The following is a 17390-nucleotide window of genomic DNA, read 5'->3' on the forward strand; positions in this document are numbered from 1 at the left end:
CTGACTCAGGGTGACATCGTGAACGAAGCACTGATATTGTTTTCATCCCGACTCATACTTGAGTGGAATGTTTTCTAGTTCTGATATGAGACTTGAATACCAGGGTTACTGAAAATGGGGGCTCCAGCAGCGGCTTCCCAAGCACTTCCTCATAGGGCATTTAGCAATGCGCAGCTGCTTCAGATATCAGCTTTGCGATGAATTTCTTCTCTCGAGCAAGGATTTTCAGTCCAAAACAGACTATAAGATTAGATTTTTTTTGGGCTGCTTTCACAAAAAAAAAATGACTGGGCTTCATGGGGGCATGAACCTAGTTATACGAGAAAAACTCTATTAAGCATGATCTCCACGGTCTCAAATCCGATCTCAAGGTCAAGGTCAGGTACCCAATGCTATGATCACGCGGTCACACTACCGTAGCTTTGGCCACACCACCGCACCGTTAAGTTCGGTATCACCTTGTGAGGCATTGAAGGTCATTGTGTATGTGGTGCCCACTGCATCGTCAAATGTTCAGGTCAAATTTAAGGGTCAAGGTCAACAACAACAATGCATGCATCCCTTTGTTTGCCCTGGCCATCTAACCAAGTGTCATCAGAGAGTTCTGTCTTGCTCGCTCACCATGGGCTGGTGGTCCCGCTGTCTCCTAGAGGGCGGGACACCCACACGACGCATGCCTTCCAGACGACCCAGTCGGGCGCCGAGCGCTGAGTACAACCGGCACTGTAACAACGCAGTATTTTAAACATTAGGAGGCAGCCATCATGCCACCAGCCGCATGAACGAAGCGTAAGGAGATTTAAAGGGGCTCTGAAAGGGTCCGTTATAAAGTCGAAAAGGAAGTTGTCAGGCTAGCCGGTGTGGATCCATTCTTAAGTTCTTAAGGCACCCCGCTTCAAGAATTTTTTTTCACGCGCTCAGTAGAAGCTGAGTTATCTGTAGTCAAAATATGAATTTCAGCGTCTTCGCGCCTTTCGCTCTTCTCTCGTGGTGCTCCTCCGCTGGCCCCGCCTCCGGAGGCGGAGCTTCCTGATCTGCCGGAGCTACGCGCCTTATTGTCCGCGGCAATGGCAGCTGCCTGAAGCTTGAAAAAATCTAGCCAATAGCCATCTCTCAACTTGTACACGCAGTTGCGAGCGACGGAGGAGGATTCAAGCATGAAAATGTCCTCGAGAAGGCGTCGCCAAGTTTCGCGCATGATTATTGGTTCTCTCATGCGTATAGAAAGAAGTGTATTTGGCTCAGGTATTCAAGAGAACACAATGCAGTGATTGAGAGAGTTGTTGTGCTCTCCTCGGAAGGTGTTTAAGAACCATTTTAATTTAAAAACTACCATTTTAAGCAATAACGTACCTGAAGTGCTCTATTTACTCTTTATAAACGGCTAAACGAAATACGTGGCAAGAACTCGGTTACCTATATCGTACACTGCCATTTTTATTTCAAAGCGATCAGCAAAGCAATAAATGTCAGTCCTGTTCAGCTGAAGCTAAAAACAAAACCTTCAAATCCTTTCAGACTCTACTCTGGGTTTAAACTGTATACGCAGAACTCACTAAGCTGTTTATGCCAAGTGGTCATGATGACTTCACCGCATAGAATATCAAGACCCCAAAAACATACACGATAAAACCAAGTCTGTGCACTGACACGGTGAAAATCCATGGGAGAACTTCCAAGTGATTTAGCACGCTGGAGCAACGGGTCTACCTCGTATACAGCTGTAAGTCATTGACACCCGAGACCGCATCTTTTATTTCTTTTTTTTGCACGTCTGTTTCCAGTTTTAGTCGCAGCTGTCGGTGAAGTTAGTTCAAACAGCAAGCAGGGAATGTCCCTAGCTGCTGTGCACAGATAACACGACAATACAGGTTCCCAAGATTATTGGCTTCATAGAAGGCTCATGCGCACCTAAGGAAGAGATTCTTGCTCCAGTGCCAGCTCAGCACGGCGCCAGGAACTGCCCGAACACCTGGAGGGCAATGCTCCTCGAGGTCTGGAACGCATCGCTGGAAAAGAAGACGCAGTATTCCAGCGTTTCTTCGTGCTTTGCTGTGTGACATGGAGTGTAAGGCGTATAAGGCATATAAGCAGGCAATATTTTGTGTGCGTATGCGCACGTGTGTGTGTATGTGCATATGCATGTGCGCGTGTGCGTGTGCGTGCATTTTGAGTTTTCACGCACATAAGAAAATAAGGATATGACGCGCCAAACTCATAACTGGAACTCATAACAGTGGTCATTGACTGCTGCATTCTAAAAATATTTTCTTGCTTGTCTGTACGACTTTTGAAGCGAAAGCTTCACTACGGAACCTCGTGCTTCGATCGCCGGGTGCCTAGTTTTCACCTTCAGCTGAGTTAGAGGTCAAACCTTGATGAAGAGAAATGGAAATTGAATCAATATTTATGACCGGAAGTCGAACAGATATCATTTAAGGCCACTTAGTGAGACCACGAGGCTATCGCCGTAGCTAACAAGCCTAGTTTTGAACTGCACCACACTCTCGCGCTGTGCACTGGAGACCGTCGTCTTCGCCAACTTCCATCTGCTCCGTCCCGCGGCACAGCCTGCTCACAGTCATCTGCTACGTAGCACAAATCCGTCCTTTCACTCCAATTCGAATGCAGTCAGCATCCTCCTGTTTGTTTTTTCTTAGTTTCACGAGTTTTGTCCATGATATTAAACTGTGCGTTACTGTGGCTACTGAGCCCAGTAACAAAGAGCGATGCCTTCCTTGTTTTGAAGTCATGGTTACAGTGCGTAAGTATGGGCAAGACAGATCAAAGAAGAAAAACAGTTGGTTGTCGGATAGAGCCTAGATGTACAGGCAAGCTACGCCCACATTCTCAACCGACACATAATGTTCCTCAGTTACAATGAATCATCCCAACGTTAAAACTTGCCCTTTCACCAGAACAAAAACTAATCACAAGGTCATATGATCAGTGAATGAACTTGGATGCCACTGACTTACTTCTAACAAAGAAATGTTAGGATATTGATCATTTTCACTGTAGGATCACAAAAGCGCTCAAATGGCGAATACAGGGGAAAAGATAAGTACAATTGAGGTCATGGGGTCCTCAATAAAAAAAAAAGCCATCACATGTCATTCACAGCAAAAGCACATTAATCATGCACAGGAAGGCTGCCCCCCCCCCCCCCGACAGCCATGTACTATTGGACCTCCTCCTACACTGATTTTATTGTAGTCATTATTAGTGTCTGCGTTACTCAATAAACTTGAAACTTTAAATCAACGCCACGCGCCTAAGTACCGCTTCCCGCATGCACATATGTGCTGGAAGTAAGCGCCGTATGTCTCCGTATTTTTGTGTCTTCTGAGCACATTTACGGTCGTATATTTAAAAACCATCTAGCTCAAACACTGCTGCTGCTTGTTCTGTGCGGCGATTCCTTCAGCAGTTATGCAGCGCGCTGCAAGAAATGAGATGCTGTTGACTATAGTACGACTTTTTTTTCGTTCTTGCTTTAACATACTGTAATTGTTATCATCAAAGAGATAACCCCTGTGATCTTCAACAAATTTGTGAGCTGAGGTAGTTCCCCAACAGGAGAAAAATCTTGCCGGATACTCACAACGAAGCTAATTTTCCTGGCCAAGCAAAGCGCAAAATATAACGGTTAGCTCACCCATAAATTTCAGACAGGATGCACAGAAATCCTGGGCCGGTGTCGAGCAACCACACTTGAGGAAGAACAATCCCTGCGCAATAGACAAGAACATTTCGAGGTTGCCCATAAAAGAAGCCACCGAAAAAATGTTTTTACAACACTCATGCTGCAACAAAATTTTTTCTTACAGCAAATAGATACGCTCATTTTCGAAACACCCACAATGGGCACCTTGCCGGAAGCCCTTAAAAATACGCAGACACGATGAAATGAAGCAGCAGGACATGCCTACCTGCGGGTGTCCAACCAACACGATGTAGCTATAATCATTCGTACAGCCTTTCTCTTCACTGAGAGACCATGACGCAATTGGCAGGTTGCAATTGTTTTGCGATTTATACTTCTGGTGCTTTTCACACAGCTCGCTCGTCGGGGGCGGAAGTTTTAAAAGGGGAATTTCAAAAGTTCCTTCTCCCCAGCAAGCCGGTACCGGAGGACATTGCAGTCTTTCACGAGCGGCTTGGAGCTCACCCGCCAGAAGGTCGGCGTCCGAAGGAGCCTCTTATTTGGTCCCAGCCGTTTTCTGAGGACGCAACCGTTTAACCGGACGCTACGACGTTTGCTCCCCCTCGTCGAACGTCTGCGCATATTTCGCGGGAGCTCCACTGATTGAACTCCTTCGTTTCGGTCAGGATGGCTCTGTGGCTTAATTTGGGGAGCAGGGCAGGAAAGTTCGAATGCATCGGTCAACGCCAGTGGCGCGTGCGAATGCGCGGAAGGACAGAAGCGTATCCTTGGCCACAGAACTAGGCCACAGAGTCTTTCTGACTGGAAATTTCCAGCGACACTTAGCCTACGCTTAAAGTGTATGGCGCGATAGCGCTAATGGCTCCCTTTAATGGCTAGGTTTCTTCTTTGCATACATGCGGACACGGATAATGTGCAACAAGACACACATGGCCTCATTTTAACTCAGTCCAGTTGACGTCCTTGGATGGTCTATGCGTCGTCACCTTCATCATCAGCCTGAACACACGCTCTGCGGGGCAAAGACCTCTCCCACGTCTCTCCAGTTAACCCTGTCTTTTCCCAGCTGCGCCCACCCTTTCTTTGCCTGCAAACTTCTTAATCTCGTCCGCCCAACTAAGCTTCTGCCACCCCCTGCTACGCTTGCCTTCTCTTGGAATCCATTCTGTTACCCTTACGGACCAGCGGTTATCTTGCCTTCGCATTACATACCGTGCCCAAGCACATTTCTACCTCTTGATTTCCACTAGGATGTCAATAACACGCGTTTGTTCCCGCAAACAATCTGCTCGATTCCAATCCCTTAACGTTACATCAAACATTTTCCTTTCCATGCCTCGCTGAGTTGTTGTTAAAGGTACACTAAAGAGGAATCTGAACTCGCCTTTTTACCGCGGCAACTCGATCTACACGCTCCCAGAATTCTTAGAAACTGCGAATTATGGTCCTGTGCGACCGACTGCCCCAATTAAGTCGGATTAAACGTCCTGGCTTTCGCCTTTTTTTCTTTAGCTCAACGAACGCGCTTATGCCTTTCAGCCACTCCAATGCCGGCTTCGCTTTCGCTTTTATTTTGTTTTTTAGTTTTCTGTGAATAAACAGTTTCAGTCACAGACAAAATTAGGCCCAAATTAGGCCCACGGAAATTAAGATACACGTGGACTCTTTGATTTACGTATCACTCCGCCGATGGCAGAGCGGCAACCGCCACGGGACTGGCTGACGCGTTGGTTGACTCCTTCTACCTACCGCGTTGAGTTTAAAAAAGGTGGGAGTCGGCACATTTAATGCGATTCAATTAGGGCAATCGGCTGTACAGGACAATAATTCGAAGTTTCTAAGTATGCCCGGAAAGTCTAGATAGAGTTCCCGTTGTAAATAGACGAGTTCAGATTCCTCTTTAGTGTACCTTTAAGTTGGACCCTTTTCGTTAGCCTCCGCGTTTCTGCCCCGTAGGTGAGTGCCGGCAAGATACAGCTGTTGTACACATTTCCCTTGAGGGACATTGGCAACCTGCCATATACACCTAGGTATAGGGTAGTTAGGTGCCTAGTGGTAGGTGTAATATTTTCTGTGCAATTAAGTTCGTTTACATCTTTACATGTCATATAATAGCGTTTAAGTAAGGTACCGACCTTTTATTTCAAATTTATGCGATGTGTTAATCAGTTTTCAAAACCGCCGCTTCAAGAGTGATGTCACTACTTTTCCGGCCAATCCGCATTTTGTTCACACGTCGCCAGTCCTCCGGCGTCCTCCGCTTAACGGTAGCCTTAACACTCACGCGTCAATAGGTTCATTCATTTAGTGACGTGTGACAAAGGATGTGGCGCGTAAACGTGACAGCGTGGACTCGTAAGCCTGAAGCGACGCAAATAGAGCAAGTGCCGTCGCGTACGCTTAAACGTCCCAGCCGCCGCAGTGGCTCAGAGGAGCTGGGTTTCGATGGAGGCGAAACCCAGAGGCGCCCGTGTTCTCTGCGATGTCAGTGCACGTTAAAGATCCCGCAGACCCCACTACGACAATGCTTTCTCCCTTCTTTCCCTCCCTTCTTCATCCCTTCTATTACGGCGCGGTTGGGTTGCCCGCCAAGATACTGCCCCGAGATACTACCGAGATACTGCGCCATTTTTGTGGGTTTTTAATAATAAAGTAAAAAGTAAAAATAACAATGTAAGGAAAAGATGTTGCTAGCCGCGGCACGTGCCATCGAAACCTGAAGTACCTGACCTGCAGCGAGCGAGATTAGAAGGAAAGGGAGAGGAGAAAGAGAGGGAAGAAAGTGGGAGCGATAGTAAGAAAGTATAGGGTTAGGGCGGCAACATACGCTACGCAAAAATAAAGGATGTCTACGCAATTTACACTTCTCAAGAAACCAACATTGTCCCACACAACGGCACCTATTTCTTTCACTCCCACCTTACCCCTTCCCTCAAATCGCGGTTGTGGTGTCCCCCGAGAACAAGTAACTGCGCCTTTCATTTCCTAACAACCAATAATTAAACGTTCGAACCCCGAGCAATGGGCTGAGAAGGCTCGTGCGAACGCCGAGCTGATGGCACGCGAGGTCAAAGACGCTCGTGAAAGACGGCAAGGTCCTCAAGCATTGGCTCGCAGAGTAGAATTCCCATAACAAACGTCAGTTGTGCACCCATCAAACCCGCGCCGGGACGACCTAAATCAGTTTCTCCACGATTATCTACCTATACAAGACGGGCAGGAGCTACACCCGTACGTGGAAGTTTCTGGGTTGTGCAGCGAAATGTCGGCCCTCCTCGACAATTACGTGTCCCAAGCCGACGGCAGCGCCCTCATCGCACCTTGCGAACAACATAAGCAAAGTTGTAGCAGCCTCCGATTACGCAGGTTCGAACACGACCGCGGCGGCCGCGTTTCGGTGGAGGCGAAACGCAAAGGCGCCCGTGTGCTGTGCGATGTCATTGCGCGTTAATTAAAGAACCGCAGGAAGTCGAAACTATTCCGGAGCCCTCTACTACGGTACCTCTTCCTACCTTAATTCTTTCACTCCCTCCTTTATCCCTTCCCTTACGGCGCGGTTCAGGTGTCCGCCGATATGTGAGACCGATACTGCACCATTTCGTTTCCCCAAAAACAAATTTTCAATTTTTTTTCATCCTTCGAGCAGTGTAGCGAAGCGACTCTTCGAAGCGTAGGTAGAGACACAAGCATATTTGCTGTGCGAAGACTTCATCCAATCTACTAATGCATTGAGAGACACACAAGTTTCAGCGTTATGGAGTGGGTGGTTGAGTTTGGGTTAGTAGTAAGCAAAGAAATCCACAGTAGTAGTCTCAAGGTGTAAATGTGGGCAGACCATGATGCATAACGCTTCTAATAAACAGGCGAGCGCGTCGTAAGCTTTGCGATGTCACCCGCACGTGAAAGATTCCCAGGTGCACGAAATTTTAAGAGGAAAGCCTTACTTGCATCATGAGTCCACCGGAAGTGTACGTTCGCAGGAAGTGTCCGCCCCACCTGTAAATCAAATGACGTCGTCATGACTAGAATTTAAGAAAAATAAATAAAATACAATAAAAGGAAACAACATTACACTGAATACAAATAAAAATAAACAAATCAAAATAAAAAGTAATAAAAATAGAAAACAAACTATAAAACAGAATAGAAATTAAGAAATAAAATAAAGAGTAAAAAAACCAGCAGGAAAAATTACAATACAACGCGTACTGCTGTCGTGGTAAAAACCCGTGTTTTCGAAAGTTCCATGCTTTCGCATTCCTGCACGCAAGTAGGCTTAAGTGCCTTCAGAAATTTTTTACTGCGAAAGCACTCCTAGCCGCAGTTCCAGGGTTTCAGTGGTGCATGTGTATGTCTTAGGGATCTGAGTATCAATTGGAACTGGCTCACTTATTCAGTGGCCACAAAGATTGCGCTGTTAGTAGGCGGTTGCGTTTACCTCCACACTGAGGCAGTTTACACCTTTCCTTTTTTTAAAATCCAGGGTAAGGTTTTTCTGAAAAAATTGGACGCTTAAGCTTCCTCTTTAAGAGTGAGACGCGAAAGCGTCACAGTGTAGCCGAGGAGTACACGGAACGCCATCGACCGTTCGGCGCGGCGCGTGGCCCGCTGGACAATTTAAGGAAAGGACGCCTGTCTCACATATCTCGCCGGACACCCAAACCGGGCCGTAATAATAATAATAATAATAATAATAATAATAATAATAATAATAATAATAATAATAATAATAATAATAATAATAATAATAATAAGGGAACAAAATTGAAATGAACAATTGCGCATCGAGCGCCTCGCGCAGAGAGGTTGTGCCGTGCGTGCACAGTGGGTGCCGGTCACTGCGGCATCGCCGGCAACGAAGAAGCTGACGACCTCGCGACCGCTGCACACCAACTACCTGCCAGCGATCTGCCCCTTGCGCTGGAGGACGTGCTTGCGGCCATCCACGACCATCTCCGAAAGCAGCACCCCGACCCACGCATCGCGGGAGGTGAGCGCATCGACAGGGTCACCGGCTGTCGCGCACTTACACGGTCACAACGTGCAATGATCCTCCGCGCACGCATTGGCTGCGTGTAGCCCGGGGAACGACGGGTGCGTCACGGAATCGCGACGAGTGATGTGTGTGACAGATGCGGTGCAGTGGAAACACGAGAACACCTGCTCCTTCACTGTACCGCGTTTGCCGATGCTCGTCGCGATATGCTCGCGGCCTATAGGGCGCACGGCATACTACCAGACTCCATCAAGACGCTATTGTGGCCGCAGGGCAGTGCGCGCACTCGTGAGCGATCTTTGGTGAGCATCTGTGCATTCCTCGAACACACGGGCTTGACGTCCCGTCTGTTCTCCGTCAGGTAGTTACACGCAGTGACCGAACGCTCCGCGAGTTCTACCCTGAACGAATAATAACTGGACGCCCCACTCCAGTTGTAACCAACACAGTGCTGTGCGCGTGTGTAATTTAATTCCTCTAAAATGAAGTAATCACGCGCACAACCTGTACACATTTCTTATTGTGTAAATAGTTTGTACATATTACTTCTCCCCCTGTCCTCTATTCCTGTCCCCTCACCTCTTTCATTTCATTTCTCCATTCTGCCTGCTGTCCTTTATTTCCGCTGCCCCAGCTCAGGTGCTTCAGTATCGATGGCAGATGCCGGAGCTAGCAAAAATCTTTTCCTTCCTTTTTAATAATATTTTTAATAAAACCACTACCACCTCCAACAATTGCTTTAAAGAAAAGGAAATGACGCCTGTCTCACATTTCTCGCTGGACAGCCGGATCGCGCCGTAATGGAAGGAAAAGGAAAAATCGATCGATCGATAAATCAATCAATCAATCAAGTATTCGGTCGATCAGTCATTTATTCGATCGATCAATCAATCTATCGATCGATCGATCAGTCAAACATTCGATCAATCAATCGCTCATTCAATCGATCATTCAATCGATCGATCATTCGATCAATCGATTGATCAGTAAATCCATCAATCTATCCATCAATCAATCGATCAATCCATCTATGAATCAATCCTTAACGCTATCGCGTTAAAATCCCTTCCCTTACGGCGCGGTTCAGGCGTCCGCCGAGATGCACCATTTTTCGATCACGGCCAAAGACGCCGACACCGACGACACCGGCTTTTCTGCGACACGAGCTCCTTAACGCTCTCGCGTAAAAACCACAGCGGCGCACCTGTTGCTCAGCGAGGCGAGGATGTGGAGTTGACGGCCGAAGCGGCGCAACTCTGATTTCACGCGCGGCGCACCTGTTCCTCAGCGCATGCGCATTAACAGCTCGGGTTCGGTCCGGTGACCTTGGCTTTACATGGGGTAGTTAAGCTTCCGCTTCAAAATATTATTTGCAAATGCGCATTCAAATTAAGAGCGTTAGCTAAGTTGTTTTCACCTATGCTGTCGACAAATTGGGATACCAACGTGAAACCGACAGCGGCGGCCGCATCTCGATGTAGGCGAAACGTAAAAAGACGCCCGTGTGCTGAACGATGTCAGTGCACGTTAAAGATCCTCCACGTGGTCGAACTCATTCGAGAGACCTCCACTACGGCACCTCTTTCACTCCCTCCTTTACCTCTCCCCTTACGGCGCGGTTTGCGAGTCCACCGAGGTAAGTGAGACAGTCACCGCTTGACTTACCTAAATCAAAAAACCAATTTCCATTGTTTTCAAGAGTATATCACGAGACGACGATTCATTTGGTATCACCCGCATCCCTCTGCGACCACTGGTTCGACCACCACGGCCCTCGGAAAGTCGGCCCTCCCGCCCCCCATTACGATTTCGAGGACCGAAGTTCGTGGGTACGAATCCCTCACACATACCAGGCTTCAACTAGACTAACGCCCAATCGACCCGATTCTTTTGCCACCACTTCGAACCCTCTGCACGAAAAGGGTGGGTCACAGTTTTGTCATCAATGGTGACCCCAAGTGTCACCAGTAACCGCATCCGCTCAGACGGTCCGTATATAGCGGAACGCCAGCATAGTTGGCGGTGGCTTCCTGGCCACCGGGGCTGATATCTGGGGGCACTCACACAATTGGCTAGGGCTCCGTGTCAAACGGACGTATCTGTTGCTAAACCGTCGTCGTCGTTTCGGAAGACGCGGTTGTTGCGACGCGCGTCCTTTCTATCTTTGGTCTGATATCTTTTCAACTCTCCTACAGTCTGCGTGTGGAAGCGATTGTGGCTCAGCTTGAGCCAATGGGCAGAACCCGTGCACTTTCTTTTATGCGTTGCATATTGCAATCACTCAGTTCAGCCCTTGGGCGCGGCCGGGCAGCCACCATTGACCTTTAGCGCAACCACGTGACGTGACGTCACGACAGCCGGAGGAAAAAGCTGGGCCCCAACTCGCGCGGTCGCGCGCGGCCGCAGCCACCACCTGACTCCCGCTCCTCCCGCTAGGGGCGCTGCGCCGGCGCGTGACGTCACGGAGGAAAAGCTGGGCCCCAACTGGCGCGGTCGCGTGCGGCCGCAGCCACCACCTGACTCCCGCTCCTCCCGCTAGGGGCGCTGCGCTATGATTGACGTCACGGAATATGTATAAAAGAGCTGCGCTCCTTCGCGGGGACAGTCTTATACCCCTGTCACACGGGCATTTCGAGGGCCCTCGAACCGATAGTCTATCGACTCAAATGCGATCGAGCGCTGCTACACGGGCAGTTTCAATGGGGATCGAGTCAATAGCCTATCGAGTGAACGGAGCAGCACGGAACTCCATCGAGATATGCAACGAATTCTTGGCTTAACCAAGCTAAGCCTGGCCATTTTATTTTATTCTTCCTGCAGTAGCAACAACAACGTAGAGGGTAAACCGGCCACCGTGCCACCCTGATAACTGCGCGCGCGCGGTCACGTGACGGGGGGTCACAATTTTCTGATCTGATGCGCCCGTGTGCTGTGCGATGTCAGTGCAAGTTAAAGATCGCCAGGTGGTCGAAATTATTCTGAAGCCCTCCACTACGGCACCTCTTTCTTCCTTTCTTCCATTAGTCCCTCATTTATCCCTTCCCTTACGGCGGGCGCAGTCCAGGTGTCCGCTGATAGGTGAGACAGATACTGAACCATTTCCTCCCCCTCTACAAAAAAAAGAACAATTTAGTCGGCCATGAACCTTTCATAAGACAGGAAATTGCCGTGTGGAAAAGTATAGAAAAGGGAGTAAAAGAAGGAAAGGTGGCATAATAGAGGGCTGCTCTGATTCTTTCCTTTCCTCGCTGCCTTCCTCGCATGCCAGGTATGGCTGCGGTTAAGGTGTCCATCCAGATAAGATACTGTTACTTCATTTCCTTTCCTCAAAAGCCTCAGCTGTGGAGTTCAAAGCATCGTTGACAAGGTGCGAAGAAGCCCATGACAAACGTTCGCGAAAAGTGCGCCCTGGGATGCTCGTGGATGCACCATGCCGGCGGAAGTGCATATTCTCCATTTCCTCAAGAAAGACGAAAGCGTGTGGAGCTGAACGTTGAAGACCGCGCCGCTAGTGGTGGTGGTGCCTTGTAAAGCGGGGAAGCCCAATGGACAAACGAGCTCCGAACAAGAAGGCCAGATTTTTAAACGTGCTCGAAACAGGCCAGCGCCAAGTAGATGATTTAAAAGGAATCGAAAGCGAAACTTGCGCTAATTGTAAAAGCAAAGCCGAGTAGCTATTTGAGTCAGCCTGCCTCGTCGCATGCATAGAATATCTGTAAGTATGCTTGTGCCAGCGCTACCGTGCTCATTTGAAGCGAAAGCTTTACAACGCTAGGTAAAGCCAATTTCGCCGTGCGTTGCTGGTTGACCTTCAAGTGAGCCAGAGGTCAAGTGCGGCTATAGGCCTTACCATATGGTCCACCATGGTGTCGCACCACTTGACCTTCGACCTTCCGATTCGCCGGGAAAAGGCGGTGGCATTGGCCGCAGCGTTCATTGGGTGACCAACCTCTCGCGATCAACCATTAATTTAACTGCCACCTGACAGCGGTGGCAGGGTGGGCGCGCTGCCTATCCAGTGTGCAGAACGCACGCAACGTTACAAACGCCAAACTGCTTCTACTTGCCTGATCCACCAATTTTCTTCTCTAACAAAGTTCAGCAGTAGTTGAAACCGCAGCTGATTTTTTTCATTTTTGCGCCATTCCGAACTTACCTGCCGGAAAAGCCATTAATTCCAACCAGCTTTCACCGCATATTGCGCTAAGGCGGTGAGCTTAGTTCTACTAATTTTTTTTTGCGCAGGATTTCTCGTCTACTACCCCAGTAGATCAGTGTTTAGGGTGCTCGTCTACTGAGCCGGGGTAGCCGGGTTTGAACGCGACCGCGGCGGCCGCGTTTCGATGGAGGCGAAAAGCAAAAGGCGCCCATGTGCAGTTCGCAGTAAGAGCACGTTAAATATCCCCAGGTGGTCGAAATTAATCTGCAACCTCCTCTACTGTGCTACGCCAACTCTTTCTTTCTTACTTCTTTCACTCCCTCCTTTATCTCTTTCTTACAGCAATGTTCGGGTGTCCCCAAAGATATGTGAGACAGTTACTGAGTCATTTCCTCTCCTCGAAAATTTTTTTTATTTCAAAGTCCATCAGAACAGCCAGCGAAAACTCGGAGCCTTCGTTCCAACACGCTGAATATTCAAGCACAAGACGTAGCGTGTCATGTCAGCGATCAGCGTTCATACTATCAGTAAAAAAAAATGGAAATTGGTTGTTTGGGAAAGGAAATGGCACAGTATCTCTCTCATTTATCGGCGGACACCTGAACCGCGCCGCAAGGGAAAAGATAAATAAGGGAGTGAAAGAAGAAAGGGGTGCGGGGGTGGAAGACACGGGAATGATTTCGGCCACCTGGTGATCTTTAACGTGCACTGATATCACACAGCACACAGGCGCCTTAGCATTTCGCCTCCATCGAAACGCAGCCGCCGCGGTCGAGTTCGAACGTGAGCACTCCGGACGGACAAGTAGCCGAGCGCTCTAGCCACTGAGCCACCGCGGCGTGTACATTTGAATCTCACTTCCATCGAAAAGTGGCCACAGCGGTCGGGTTTGAACCCGGGTACTTCGGATCAATAGCCGAGCACCCTACCCACTTAGCCAACGGAGCGAGTCGTGCTACCAGTTCCCACCTCATCTTCTGTTGTGTGAGTGTTAACTTCCCCTTATATATGATGCAATTCTCAGACAATTTTTCGACTATCTGAAGCCCGTGTGCTGTTGGATGCCAGTGAACGTCAAAGAACCCCAGGTGGTCGCAATTTCCGAAGCCCTTCTTACGGCGTCCCTCATGGCCTGAGTTGCTTTAGGGCGTTAAAGCCCCATAAACCAAACAAGCTTTTGGACTAGGTGTTGGATGATATTTTTGGCAGCGCGAGTACATTCAAGGAATGAAAAGGGAAAGAGCGCCGACTACCTGCCTATTCCTTCCTGGAATGTTCTCGCGCTTTTGCACATATTTTTGGACGCCGCAACACTGTTACGAAAGGCAAAATTTTCAGCTGTCATTCCCGCGACACGCTCAGTACAACTGTATAGAAAAGCTGTATTCAAGCTGTCTGGATTAAGGAGACGGCGGGAGAAGGGGGAAAGGTTTTGTGAGAACTCCCGCACTATTTTGACGAGATGATGAATACACGATACCGATTGGAGAAGAAGCTACAAGAGTTGCACAAATACGCCCCTGTGTATCGGACATTCCACTCTCGTTCCATCTAGGAGTTTAGCTTTATGTTCATCTATTAGACGTCTACGAAATCACTGAGAAATCAACAGCGTCTCGCGACCACACAATCGCAGCACCAACCTGAACGCATGCGCTGCTATGCGGGCACTGACCCCTTAGCACATATCTTACGAAGAACAATGAAAAAAATGCCATCCAAAAGTCATCAAAAGGCATTGTTTTAAACATAGTGTTATTTTTTCTTCGCCTGCCAACGGAACCTAGCAGTTGCGGAAACTTGTTGTTGTTGTTGTTGTTGTCTGAAAGTACATAAGAAATCTCTTTATATGCCTCGCGCCTGAATAACGTAGTCAGGAAATAAAGTCGAACTAAAGTAGTTTGATTACATATCTCGGTTTCATAGGGTTCCACCTCCATAAGTGGGCGCGTTTCGGACGCCACAGCATTGCATCATTAACACGGCTACGAACGCGTTGTCGACTGACCTAGTTACAAAGCCTATACGTTCCCTTACATCATAAAAAAGTCATCACCAGGCGTAAATTACCGAGGCATCGCTGCACTTATCGCTAATGGTCCCAGCTACCAGGAAAAGGTTATCGGTTCGCAATTGAAGCGATTGCCTGTGCTCACCGTGTGTGATGACGTGTCGATTCGTCGTGCTGTCCGCTGCGCTGTGGGAGATAGTTGGGAACTGAGTGCAGCCCTGCGCAACCAGGAAATCATCGCACAATGTCCTCGGTGCCTTTCTGGAGCCACTCACCTCACCTTATGCATTTTGGTGTGAGGCCTAGACACCTGTGCTCTTAGCTCCTTCCCGGAGTGACCTCGGACGCGTCTGGTTCGGCTGAAGGCCACGCTGGCACAGCCAGGCACGCGCATCTGCGTTCTAATTTATTCCCTGTCCTCGTGCCCTCGTGCCCCGCCTCACTTCGTTGCCTTCTTTCCTTCTGCACAAAATTCTCGTGACGAACCCTCTCCGGAATTATACTATCGAGACAAAACAAGACATAAAATGAATAGACCTTAGCTTACAGGCTTAGCGCATTAACCAGCGAAAGCTGGTTTGAATTAGAGCCTTTCTGGGGTGTAAGGTATGTCTGGCTCATGCATGCAACGAAGACGGTAGCGCTGCTGCAAGCATTTTACAGGCATTTCATGCTAGTCACCTGCAAACCTGACACACAAATAGCTAGTTGGCTTTGCTTTTCTCTTTAGGGCACGCTTAGCTACTTTCCTTCGCTGTTTTTTCGAGCATGTTTACCTACTTGGCTTTGGCCGGATCGTGTCGTGGAGTACCGGGGTTCGAACCTCACCGCGGCAGCCGCGATTTGATGGAGGCGAAACGCAAGAGGCACCCGTGTGCTGCGCGACGTGAGGGCAAGATCCCCAGGTGGTCGAAACTATTTTGAAGACCTCTACTAGGGCACCTCTTTCTTCCTTTCTTTTTCACTCTCTTCTTTATCCCTTCCTTACGGCGCCAATCGGGTGTCCAACGAAGTATGCGAGACAGATACTGCTTCATTTCCTTTCCTCAAAACCAATTTTCGTTCTTGTTTAGGACGTTTACGTACCTGGCTTGAAATTTTTTTTTAATAATAATAATAATTGGTTTTAGGGGAAAGGAAATGGCGCAGTATCTGTCTCATATATCGTTGGACACCTGAACCGTGCCGTAAGGAGAGGGATAAGGGAGGGAGTGAAAGGAGAAAGGAAGAGAGAGGTGCCGTAGTGGAGGGCTCCGGAATAATTTCGACCACCTGGGGATCTTTAACGTGCACTGACATCGCACAGCACACGGGCGCCTTAGCGTTTTTCCTCCATAAAAACGCAGCCGCCGTGGTCGTGTTCCCGGCTTCGGACCCGACCGCGGCGGCCGTGTTTCGATGCAGGCGAGGCGCTAAGGCGCCCGTGTACTGTGCGATGTCATTGCACGTTAAAGATCCTCAGGTGGTTGTTGTTGTTGCCTGAAAAGATGATGGCACATACCCACGGTGGGGGATTGGCCAGCGTTTGGAGCAGGTACAAACAGGGAATGTCTAATCCGAGTGAATCTCTACCGGTTTATCAATTAAGATTGGGAGTGAAAAAGAAATCCTTAATTCGATTGAGCATGAGGAAATCGAGTTGTAAATCAAGGAAACAAAGCTGTGCGACTAGAATTACTAATGTGAGGAATGATAAGAAAGCAAATAATTTTGAGAGAATGAAAGTTAAAAAAAATATTAAATAAATAAATAAATTTAGAAATTAACACAAGAATCTCCCAGTTGCACTGATATACTTGGAGTAGTTGGCACACTTGCCAAATGGCATGCCCTTTGACGGTTGCACCGAATGAGAGGAGGACGGGAAGAGTAAACGGCAGTCCTAATTGAGCGAGCGGATTTACCAAAAACTGAATTCTCTGCCGTGCAAACCGCCGGCAGTAGAGGATGAAATGATCTATGGATCCAACGTCCCCGCATGACGCACATAGATTCGACGGCGTGAACCCCGAACGCCATAAATACAGATTAAGGCCAAGTATCCTACAACGCAGCAGTCTCATAGAAACCTCACATTGTCTTGATGTACAGTAACGTATATTCCATGGGAATTCCAAATGCTCGAAATCCGCTGTACCAAGGATGGGCTCATGGCTCAGGTAATGGTGAATTTGGAAGCGTTCATACAGGGACGTAGTCAGAAGTATGAGGTTTGGAACGCCCTGGGCAACAGGGCCATTGATGGCAGATTTCGCTAGGAAATCGGCCATAGAATTTGAAGAAATGCCACAGTGTCCTGGTATCCACTGAAAACGCACCTCTATGGCATGACGTGGCACGAAGTACAGTAGGGATCGGTAAAGGAGAGTATTTTGCGAGCTTTCTAGTGGAGCCAAGACTGAGCGGCAGTCCGAGAAAATGATGACTTGATCAATATTGCTGGGAACGTTTTGAAGGGCCAAACCGATAGCGAGGAATTCAGCAGTGTAAAATGGAGTATAATCAGGGATCCGGAGAGAGTAACGCCAATCTAGTGTTTGTAAATAAACACCTACTG

The sequence above is a fragment of the Amblyomma americanum genome, chromosome 8, assembly GCF_052857255.1.
Source record: "Amblyomma americanum isolate KBUSLIRL-KWMA chromosome 8, ASM5285725v1, whole genome shotgun sequence".
Classification (NCBI taxonomy): domain Eukaryota; kingdom Metazoa; phylum Arthropoda; class Arachnida; order Ixodida; family Ixodidae; genus Amblyomma; species Amblyomma americanum.